Source organism: Etheostoma spectabile, chromosome 11 (genome assembly GCF_008692095.1).
Source record: "Etheostoma spectabile isolate EspeVRDwgs_2016 chromosome 11, UIUC_Espe_1.0, whole genome shotgun sequence".
Lineage (NCBI taxonomy): Eukaryota > Metazoa > Chordata > Actinopteri > Perciformes > Percidae > Etheostoma > Etheostoma spectabile.
In genome coordinates, this window is record NC_045743.1 from 23,411,032 (window position 1) to 23,422,710 (window position 11,679).

Genomic DNA, 11,679 nt, shown 5'->3' on the forward strand with positions numbered 1-11,679 from the left:
GTGGAGGCAGCACATTTGCTCAAAGTTGCTCCAAAAACTTCATGTACCTTCCGCATTAATGGGCCTTCACAGATTTCAATTACACCATGCCATGGGCAATAACACACCCCAGTACAATCACAGATGCTGGCTTTTGTACTTTGCGCTACAACATATGGATGGTCCTTACCTCTTTGGACCGGAAGACATGATGTCCATGATTTTTCCCAAAACATTTGAATGTGGATTCGTCATACCACATCCACACTTTTTCCACTTTGTGTCAGTCTCACTCAGATGAGCTCGGCCCATAAAAGCCAGTGGCGTTTACTGGTGTTGTTGAAATATGTCTACCACTTGCATGGTAGAGTTTTAACCCTTTCACTTGTAGATGTCGAGATACCTGTGTCACTGCAATGGAATTTATCAAAGTGTTCCTTAGCCCGTTGTAATACTTCCCTTTACATAATGTGCTGGTTTTTTAATTATGTTGCTTCTGAGGGATGTCCGGGGAATTCAATGTTGGTTTTCAGCCTTGCCAGCTGGATGGACTGGGAACCAAAAAGTTTTTTTTTCAAAGTTCTTAACATATTCCAAGGTATCTGGGGGGTATCTGGTGGCATGTCTAGAAACGTTCCATAGAACTGCCGGGCGGGGCAAGGGGGGTGGGGGGAGAATTAAAGAAACAGACGTAACGGTTGGGGGGGGGGGGGTGGGGGGGGGGGGGGGGGGGGGGGGGGGGGGGAAAAGGGGGGGGGGGGGGGGGGACAGGGGTAAACCAAAACGAGGGGGGGGGGGTTGAGCGAGCAGAGGTAAAGGGGAAAAACAAAAAAATGCAAACGTAGCCCCCCCCCCCCCGACCTGAGGGCTTATTGGACCAGAATAAAAACTTACTGAGGCGCGTCGAGACACGGGATGGCACCATGCTGGTTCAAACAGACAGGCCGTTCTCACTCCACCATTCTCATAAGCTACAAAAAGTATGTTTGAGTCCCAAAACACAAGGCTTTCACCCGGAGAGTAGAGTTCAATTTCCTTAAGAAGTTAAGAGAAACACTAGACTTTCAACCAGGAAATATGTGTTTGGGAGTACTAACTTAGGGACACCAAACTATAAACCTTTTTCATAGTCTTACCTATCTTTTGGTGTCTAAACTTAACTGCTCTTATATGGTCACCTTTGTCTCTATACTTAACTGTAACAGCTGATGTCAAACCTCCACAACCTCAACTGCCACGTGACGGGTGGCTTTTATGAGTTTCGGCAGCCAACTATTTACGTAGAGGTCCATACCAATTGCTTCATGAAAGCTTTTGCATCAGATTACACATCCAAGGCCCTTTAAAAATGGAAGGGATAGTGTAATCGTTTGTGTCCTCAACATAAAGAAGCTCACTGTTTCTAGTTGCATAGTGACACGCCATTTCAATTATTTTATTCATTGAGTCTAACTTAAAGATGCAACAAACTGAGCAAATTAAAAGCAAATTTTGTCTGCTAATTTTACGTATTTTGAACTACAGTAAAACAATGGCATAGTCTCAGGACCACTGCCCTCCCCCGTTTGGCGATGTAACGTTAGCCCATTAATGCAACTACATCATATGCTTAAAGGGCTACTGCGGTACCAAAAGAAAACCCTTGTGGACAACTTCACTACCTCTACCACAGACTGATCTCTCAACATGATTGCCTAATCAAACAGGATCTTGTCCTTTTTTCCATGACGTTTCTGGTGTTAAATGTGCCATCTGCATTACACCAACAGAATCTCAGGGAGAAGCGATAAACTCAGTGTTTGTCTGTGTTGGCTCATGTTCATTTGCTACAGGCCTTCTGTTAGTAAAAGATCTCCCAACTTAACGAAAGGAAAAATCCTGCATTGAAATCAACATCTGCTGTTAATTTTGCTGAACGTAACTCAAAGTACACCACGTTAATGGAAAGCATTACAATCAGAGACAGTAATGTAATATTTCACCAAGAACTCTCAATGACAAAAATAGAATCTATTACATTTTAAAAGTAACTTTGCCCACTGCCTGTCCCTTAGAGTTCTGCACAGGAATGCTGTTGGCTGCCTGTGGCTTGTACACAAACATAGAATGTTAATACATGGACTTAGCTCAGTGACTTCTCCATTGGTTTGTGACTTACAGTGCCTTGCGAAAGGATTCGGCCCCCTTGCACTTTTCACTTGTGACACATTTCCAGGCTTCAAACTAAAGATAAAAACATTTAATATTTTTGTGAAGAATCACCACCCACTGGGACACAATTGTGAGTGGAACGAATCTCTTGGTTTTTAAACTTTTTTAGCAAATAAAAACTGAAAAGTGGGCGTGCTAAATTAATTCGGCCCCCTTTACTTTACAGTGCAGCAAAACTCCACTCCAGAAGTTCAGCGAGGATCTCTGAATGATCCAATGTGGTTCCTTAATGACTTATGGTCATAAATAGATCCACCTGTGGTGGATCAAGTCCTCTGTATACCCCCACTAACACAGAACTTTAGAGAACTTTATGGAACGTTAGTTTTTGGATTCTCTAAAGGTTAGTTCGAACCAAACCAACACTAACGTTTAGGGAACGTTCCCCCCTTGTTCGACGTTCTCTAAACGTTAAGAAGACCAACAACGGTAACGTTCCCCTGCGGTTGCGCCGTACCTTCCACAACGTTCCCGTTTGGTTGTTTTTTGTTTGTTCTGATTTATAAGTAGCATGGTTGGCTGGACTTGATTTACAATTCACCCCAAAAAGATTTCGCTTAGAAAATTTAAGAAGATAACCAGCATACCTTTATTGTAATGCTGATATCAATTTAGCTAAACCAGTAGGCTAATTTTGTGCTTGACTTCGGTTTTTTAACTGTATTGTGAAAAAACTTAAACACAAGAATCTATCATGGGACGATTTTTCACAACTCAGATAATTCACTTCTTTATTCGTTTGATCCTACCCGTTACAGCCCCCCACCAGTAGGGGGGCCGCTGCTCTGAGCAGACCGATTCCTCCGTTAGAGAAGAAGAGAACTACGGGACGGACCACGCGGCTTCAGCTCACGAGACATAGTAAGCGAAAATCCTTTTAGTTTAATGATGGTTTTGGTTGTAATGTTAGGGTTTTGTGTTTACATTAAACTCTTTCCCTCGTATGGCTTTGTTATATTCCGTTTCTTGTTAGGTTTTACCAAACATCAAAGTTTGGCTGATAAACACTAACTTTCACCGAAGTTGGTCTATGTCGTCCCCATTTTGCATGCTAGTCATGCAGTTAGCTGCTCCAAAATCTTTTTCTTTTCAGTAAACTTCTTTTGTGCCAAACAATGTCTCATTGATGAATTCATGTGTTGAGCCCCAGGTTGAGACTTGGAGTAAGTCTCCATGCTGTGTCGAGCCTTCTTAGTGGTTTTAAAATGTTGTTTTGATGCATCCTAAAGTCCACTATCTCTCCCCTTCAAAAGGCGAGGCCAATTGTGCTTTTAAATGATTGCATACCTATTTCCCTGTTTGCTGCTGGTGTCACGACGTGTCTGCGTTGGCGCCTTGTAATGGTGTGTGGTCTCCTGTAACATGCTTGCGTTATGTTACAAATAAAAAAATTCGGCCCTTTTTTATTAGTTTACAATCAATTCTTTTTATGCAGTAACCTGCGGCCATCTTGCAACGTATTTAAGGCATTTATCAGCAATCGGAGTGCAGGATAACAGCAAGGGATGTAATTATGTTGTTGCTACCAGCGCCGTACTGGCTTTACTGATCGTCTGAACGTAACAGCATAGGTTCTCTTTTGCAATGTCATGTGCAAGAAACCTACCATTAATGAACTGACCAATATTTCCTATCTACTTTTTTTTATAAGATGAGTCACACCAAACAGAAAACCCGCTGGTCGCCCATGAGCTGTGGAGCCTGCCCCTCAGCTTGGGACCCCGTTTGATCGGTACATTGGCGTTTTGGGGGAATTTTTTGCCAGTTAAATTATGATTCATGAACAAGGAACTTGACACAGTGTAACTTTAACTTTTTTGTTGTGCTTAACAGCAGAACATCATCACAAAAATAGGGCGGTCTCAGCCATGGAGACGGAAATGAGGGAGGGGTAAAAGACTCACTCTAAGTTTGTTTCACATATAGTAGATAATGTCTAACAACATACTAACAGCATTCGTTTTTTCATAGCCATGAGGACACCCGTTCCCTCAATGGCATAATTTCCTCTGTATGGAATGCTTTCCTTTTTTTGCGATACTGATCCCAATGTTCTCTTAACATAGATTCCTACGCCAAGCTGTGGACGTGGTCGGCGGCTGGCGACACTTCCAGCTCGAGACAAGAAGATGAAGCAAGTGTCCAAAAAAGGCAGCCCTGACGCCCCAGATTCGTTCATGACAGATTCTTCAAGCGATGGTAAGACCTTATTTATAGACTACAGTTTGTCAAACATATTTAAATCACATCTTTTGCATTCAGTACAAATGATAGATCTCGTAATATACAGATGATCTGTTTCCGACCAGATAAAACTGAATCCAGGACTAGCGTGCGTCTGGAAGCCCTGTCTGTAAGTACAAATGTTGCATGCATATAAGAAACCAGTCAATTTTTCTTCACATGGAACCACTGACATCAAACATGGTGCCCTTCATTTGTCCTACATTCCTGCTTTTTTCGCTCAGCAGATACCACTTACTCCACCACCCTGCCTGTCGTTTTTTTTTATATATAGAATTTTGTCTAATGTCTAATATAATCTAATAGGTTAATATTTTTGTTAGGCTGTGCAGGCACCTATCAACTTCACTTATATAATAATCATATATACTTTATTTATTATAATGTATCCACGCCTGCGGAACCATCTTGTTTGCCCGAGCAGGATGATCCTTTATGAACCCTACCACGGACTGCCACTTCATCTTGGGACCCCAGTTGAAGGTACAGTTGCTTTGATTTTTGCGTTTGCATGAAGTCAATTTCATGGGCCCGGATCACTAGAGTACCATCCTGTTTTTTGTTGTTTTAACAGAAAAAAACTCACCAGAGGGAGGTGTCTCACCATGGACTCAAAATGGGGTAAGACTCAATTGCTCACGGGTGGTTGTGTGTGTGATGTGTGTGTGTGTGTGTTGTGTGTGTGTGTGTGTTTGTGGATGGAGAGGAGGAAAACAATATGTAAAGTAATTGGCCATATAGCCTGCCCTAAGAACGAACACTATAAAATTTGCATAAAATCTTAATATCTTACCTGACTGACTTTTCCTCTTACAAAATGAGATTGTACAGCTCTGCACTATATGTATATTAGTTACTTCTGTTTTACAGCAACTTTTTCCTGTCAACCCTCTGTGGTTTGTACTGGAGGTGGTTTGCCATCCACTGCATGCTGCTGAGACAGTGCAGCTTGTGGGCGAAGACAAAGACAGCCTTCCATGACCCTGGCTGGTATGCAGGTTTATAACAGGCAGGTGTCATTTTATTGTTTCACATTAGTATTATGCTTTAGCTTTGGCCTGACAAGATGTTTTAATTTGCACTTAATAATTTGCTTCATTTTGAACTTCCACTCTAGCGGCCTGCTCAGAAAACTTCCCTGCGCTGACTGCTGCAGAAGCGGAGGATTTGATTGGGTCAAGTTCTGAGTTTGCCCTACCACAGACGGTAAATTTGAAGTTCTTCCTGCGATTATTTTAATCATAATAAATTGTCATCAAAAAAAGTATTTTGTCAATGTGTTTCATTCTTTAGTATACATTCTAACTTTTGTTTATTGCTTTATAGTCAGCTGAGAAGGACTGAGTCGTGAAACCATGGAGCCCCTTTTTTAAATTTTTTTATTATATATATTGTTTTTTTGTGACTATTTTGCACACAATTTAACAAATATTTTTATGCATCTTCACTACATCCTTATCTTTTTTGTAGTTTTTGTCAGTGTTTGAATATTAAGTTTTGAAATGCCATCATTATTCCTGTTCATTCATTCCTACTAATATAATTATTGTTATTAGTAGGTGTGTATTGACAGACATAATACACAAACAAATGGTACGGTGTTATTTTTTTTAAGGTTATGGGGTCACCTCTTTTCTTAACGTTCTTGGAACGTTCGTTATGGTTACAGCAACGTCCCCTAACGTTAAGAGACCGTCCGTCCGTTCCGCTGAGTTTTTGCAACGCTAAAGGAACGTTCCCTACACGTTTGCTAAAGGATTGCAACGTTTTTTCGGAACTTTCGCCTAACTTCTCTAAAGGTTGTAACTTTTTAGAGACCGTTCGGCGAACGTTCCGAGACGTTCACCCTGTAACCAAAACACGCACGTCCCGGAACGTTAAGAAACCTTCCAATTAACCTCCAGACACCAAACAACCTTCAGGGAACTTTCCCACACCCAAAAACGAACGTTCTCAGAACGTTCGGGGAACCACAACTTGTTATCTGGTAGTGTTTAGTCGACAGTTCGTCGCTGTAATAGCAAACTAACAATGAACTAGTATTTATTGAGCATCAACACTCCTACCAACACCCAAGCACAGGAAACGGAAATGAGTCAGGTACGCTTACCACAACAGGTTCCTCCTGTAGAGAACACACTCTCCTCCAGAGCATGTCACTTCTGCACTACAATTACACATTAGACAAAAGTAAATACCTGGATATACACTTTAGCTCTACAAACGTTTATTGGTTAGTTGACTCAACTTCTATTTGGATGCACACATTTAGTTGAGCTACTTTTCAGGTCATTATCTTTGTTTTAGTTACATTCCTGTGAAATTGGTATCTTTTCTTTTTGAGTTTGCCAGTTCCTGGGGAGTTGCTGCTGGGGGTCGTTGGCTGACAGACAAAGGAACCTTCAATTGAGCTATGCTGTGTAAATGGGGAATGGATAATTGGACATACTATGTTTTCCCATATCGTGGGGGTAGGCAATATTTCATTTTTAAATTGGGTCTTTGCAGTATAGTGTGGTACTTATAATAATAGCATGCATGATATGATATGGTTATGATATTTGCTTTATCCTTAGTTTCTATAGGTAGCACTGGTTTACATTTTGTTGTAGTTAATTGTAGTTGGCTGTTTAAATGGTTTGTCTACCCCCCTGATTTTTTGTTGGTAATTTTTTCCAACCTCTATTTATTTTTGAGTAAGCGCGTGGAGGATGGAGTTGAGAGTGGAAGTCTCATGGAATCAACAGCCTGACAAGGGAGCAAGCATATGGCACTGCACTAGCGCTTCAGTAGGAGTCACAGGCACGGATGCTGAAGAAGCAGAGATCCAACAATGCTGGACTCTGGCTAGCATTCCTCGGGCCCACATGGGCCATCAGACCTGGACACTCACCGAGAAGCCGTGGAAGTCCGCGCAAAAGGGGAAGGAGAGTACTAGCCACTGTCATAAATCCCGCAGTTGCAGTAACTCCAGACTTGCCACTAGGTTTAAAGATACCTCCAGAACTTGTTCCCAATGCAACACTATGACTCCAGCCTTGTGCTTTATTGGGAGTGCTAAGATAGAGAGGTGGGAGGGAGTCTTTCCCTGCAGAATGGTTTCTCTATCATCAACAGGACCAGCTTAAGCACCTAGTGGTTCCCAGGTGGCCCGAGACACTGTAACTTGGGTCACTCTGGTCCGCTGGCTGGCCACCTAGGGAAGCACAAGACCCTGGCTCGCTTTGACTGTACTTTCACTGGCCTGGTTTGCAAGCATATGTTGCCTCAGTTTTGGTAAGGACTTTGGCCCTATGTTCTAGACTTCAAGTAAATTACCTTTTAGAGCTCCCTTCACCCCTCCCCATTTTGGTAGCACTCCCTTGGAGCGACGGTATTGATATGTTGGCTAGCTGAAAAAATAAAAATGGAAACTAGTTTTCCCTGAAATCTGTCAAAGCAAAGATTGTGGCATTCACCTGGTGGCCAGTTCATCTCTAGGGTTGGTTTCCCTCATGAGATTTTAACTGACGCAAGAACATCACTAACTTTATGTCCACCTTCTGTAAATAGTTTTTACCAACTGCTTGGCATCAAGATTGTGCGAACACCCCCTACCACCAATAGACGTACTGACTGACAGAAGGGGTTCATCCCGACCCCCTCAAGCAAATTCCGCCATAGTTCGTCCATGAACTGGTTCTGATTGGGACAATGGCTACCCTACCTCCTTTTCGCATTCAGGGGAAGTACCCCATGCCTCTACTGGGTTTTCTGCATTTACTCTTGTAATGGTCCTGAGGTAAGGGGACCACTGAACCTTGCTTAGAGGGATGGACCCGCAGAGAGGGTGGTGTTAACATCATCTCTAGGTTGTAAGGATAAGAGAACGCTACAGAAGATGGCCAACTTTCCCAGCAGCACATGGCGGGGCCCAGGGTACCAGAAATATGGGATGTATTTTACCCAGCAGAGGACCTTTGTTTACAGGTCCAGAAGGTCCGCAAGCGGGCAAAATGCAGGGACACCTGAACTTGGATCACCACCTACCAAGTTTTCTACTGCAAGCAACCCGTTCCAGTCAGTGTGCGTCTGTGAACCTCCTAAAGAGTTGGCTGAAAGACTTGAGAGGAAAGGCAAGCGGTATTGCGATCAGCGCTGGGAGGGGAAGGTGGTATATGCCAGTATCTGCCCTCAGTAGCCCCAGTGGATCCGGACCTGGACCCTCTACACAGCTGATGGATTAAAAGTCAGGTGAAAGCTTGAAGTAATCGTCTACTATGCAAGAGTACGCAGAGCACAAATTGGTGGAGCATGATATTGTGTTAAGGAGGAGGCTCCAGTTAAACAAATGATTTCAGACTCCCGAGCGCCCTCTTGGGTACTTAAAAAAGAATGGGACCCGGATGCTGTCCTCTGGGGATCATCTAGCACTCCAAAAGGTGAGTGGGTTGACTCCAGTGGTGTTGGTTCCAAAAATGATGCCACAACACGTTTTGTTTGATTTCCGTACTGAATCTGGTCACAGTTTGATTGCTATCCAACGCCACATATTGATTACATGATTGAGCACCTTGGGAAAGCAAGATACCTGGCCCAGCACACACACCTAAACCAGCCCTTAGCTGCCAGAAGCTGCCTGCACCATCGCCTGAATTGGGCTGATATAGTGGATGGAGTGTAGTGTATTCACCCTTTGGTTTGCTGCTGTTTTGACGCTAGCAGTTGCCTTTGGCCACCTAGCTTGGTATGTTGAGAACATAAGTCACATAATTTGGGTCAGCGTGGTAAAACGACACAGCTTGGCCCATGTCATGGTTTCCACTGCTGCTTCACCTCAGCTAAATGCTAACGAGTAAACATTGTTGTTCCTTCAACTGTCTTATTCGAGTCATCCCGCAGAGATTTTGGGCCTATCATGGGAATTTGCTATGGAAAAAGTAAACATGACTTTACTCTTTTACAAACCATGATATTTAACCATGTTGTCAGCTAATTTAATTAAGCTGACGTTACTGTTTGTGGGATTGAATTGATTGATTATTTTATAATCATTTGCAGTTAAAATGTTTCACCCCAACCAAGTTCCTTCCCTAGACTATTAGTCAGAGCCACCGTCTCTCTGCATCCAGATCTAGTGTCCTCCTGATTATTGTGATTGAGTTTAAAGAAGGCAAACAACCCAGATCGTTGTTTTCTCATAACCAAGAATGAAACTGTTGTTAATTTATCAATATACACAAGGAAAGGGAAACAAGTACAAACTGAATAAGAGAGATTGGGTAGAGGACAGTGCGAAAGCAGGGTGTACAGAGAGAGTGCTTAAGATTATGGTGGGATGTGGCAGATTCAAGGGAGATGGCATTAGAGTCCAACAGGGACTGAGAAAGAGGAGGGGATGAAGAGAATGAGAGAGAAATAAATCAGTTAAATGACTCAGGTTTTGTTCATAACGTGCTGCCCGATTGCAGCTATCTGCAGACCTCTGCAGATGTGAGGTTGCTGACAAGTGAGCAGAGCCTGCTTTCCACAGTTCCCACACAACCCCTGCAGGAACCCCTCGTCTCCTTGGCCCCAAACACGCTCTTTACATTGGGTTTGTTTCTTCTCATTTTCTCTGAACACTGTGACTCTCAACCTGCCTCTCATCATCTCAATCTCCCACTTCAGGCAGATATGAACTTCTTTGCTTCTCTCTACAGGATTTTGTAACTTTAAAACGAAACAGCATGATGCATTAGACGAATTGTCTTTGAGCTAGTCTGATAAGTTGCTCAAATGCTGACTTTGATGCCAGCGAATTTTTGTTCATGTCTACTCTGTTAACAGATGAACCAATGGGCAGAGCATTTGAAGTACCTCCTGAACAGGCCAGCACCCCCAAACCCTCAGACATAGCAACAGCCAGCATGGATTGCTCCCGACATGTGAAAAGCCGACCAGAGCGAGATCAGGAAGGCTAGCACCCTGAGAGAACGGGAAGGCGGCTGGACCCTACAATATCCAGTCAGAGGCCCAAGGCAGACTTGGATCATCAGTGGAGATGCGTACCCACTCTTTGAGAGATCTGGGAGGAAGAGGATGTACCGTCAGACTGGAAAGAAGGATACCTTATCAAGATCCCTAATAAAGTGACCTCATCGACTGTAAACAATTACAGGGCTCACACTCCTATCGGTGCCAGGAAGGTCTTCACCGAGTCCTCTTGGAGGTATGACGGAAACCGTAGATTCCCAATTGGAGACCGAACAGGCAGCTTCCGTCAAAATAGATCCTGCACGACAAATCGCTACCTACGCTCTAAGATTTGCACAGTCCTTGGAGTGGAAGTCATCATTGTACATCAACTTCATCGACCTATGAAACCGGCATTCGACAGCTGGTATCGAGAAACCTCTGGAATCTCCTTCGGCCTATGCATCCAGCCAAGTTGGTCCCTGAATTAAAACTCCTATGAAGCATGTCCTGCAGAGTTATATACATGGAGGACATCTACACAAACAGCTTGCAGTACTAACAGGAGTCGACAAGGATGCCTGTTGTCACCTTTTCCTCTTCCTCCTCCCGCAATTGACTGGATTATGACATCCACCAGCGAGCCCGTAGGAACTAATACATGGCTCTGTGGGAGCCAGCTCGACGATTAGACTTCGCTGATGATCTGGCACTACTTTCGCACACCAGCAGCAATGCAAGAGAGACAATGTCCGTGGCAACCTTGTCACGCAAATCGGCCTAAATCATCCACAGGGACAAGACCAAGATCCTACAGACCAATCCGCAGCACAAGAACCCATCACTCTGAATGGTACCCCCCTGGATAAGCGCAGTCCTTCACTCTTGGGAAGCACATTGACCAGAGGGCGGTAACAGACCATGCCATGGGCAATAACACACCCCAGTACAATCACAGATGCTGGCTTTTGTACTTTGCGCTGACAACAATATGGATGGTCCTTTACCTCTTTGGACCGGAAGACATGATGTCCATGATTTCCCAAAACAATTTGAAATGTGGATTCGTCAGACCACAGCACACTTTTCCACTTTGTGTCAGTCCACACACACAGATGATCTCGTGCCCAGAAAAGACCAGTGGCGTTACTGGTATGTTGCTTGAAACAATATGTCTACCAACTTTGCATGGTAGAGTTTTACCTTGCACTTGTAGATGTAGAGATGAACTGTGTCAACTGACAATGGATTTTCAAAGTGTTCCTTAGCCACGTGGTAATAATTCCCTTTACATAATGATGCTGGTTTTTA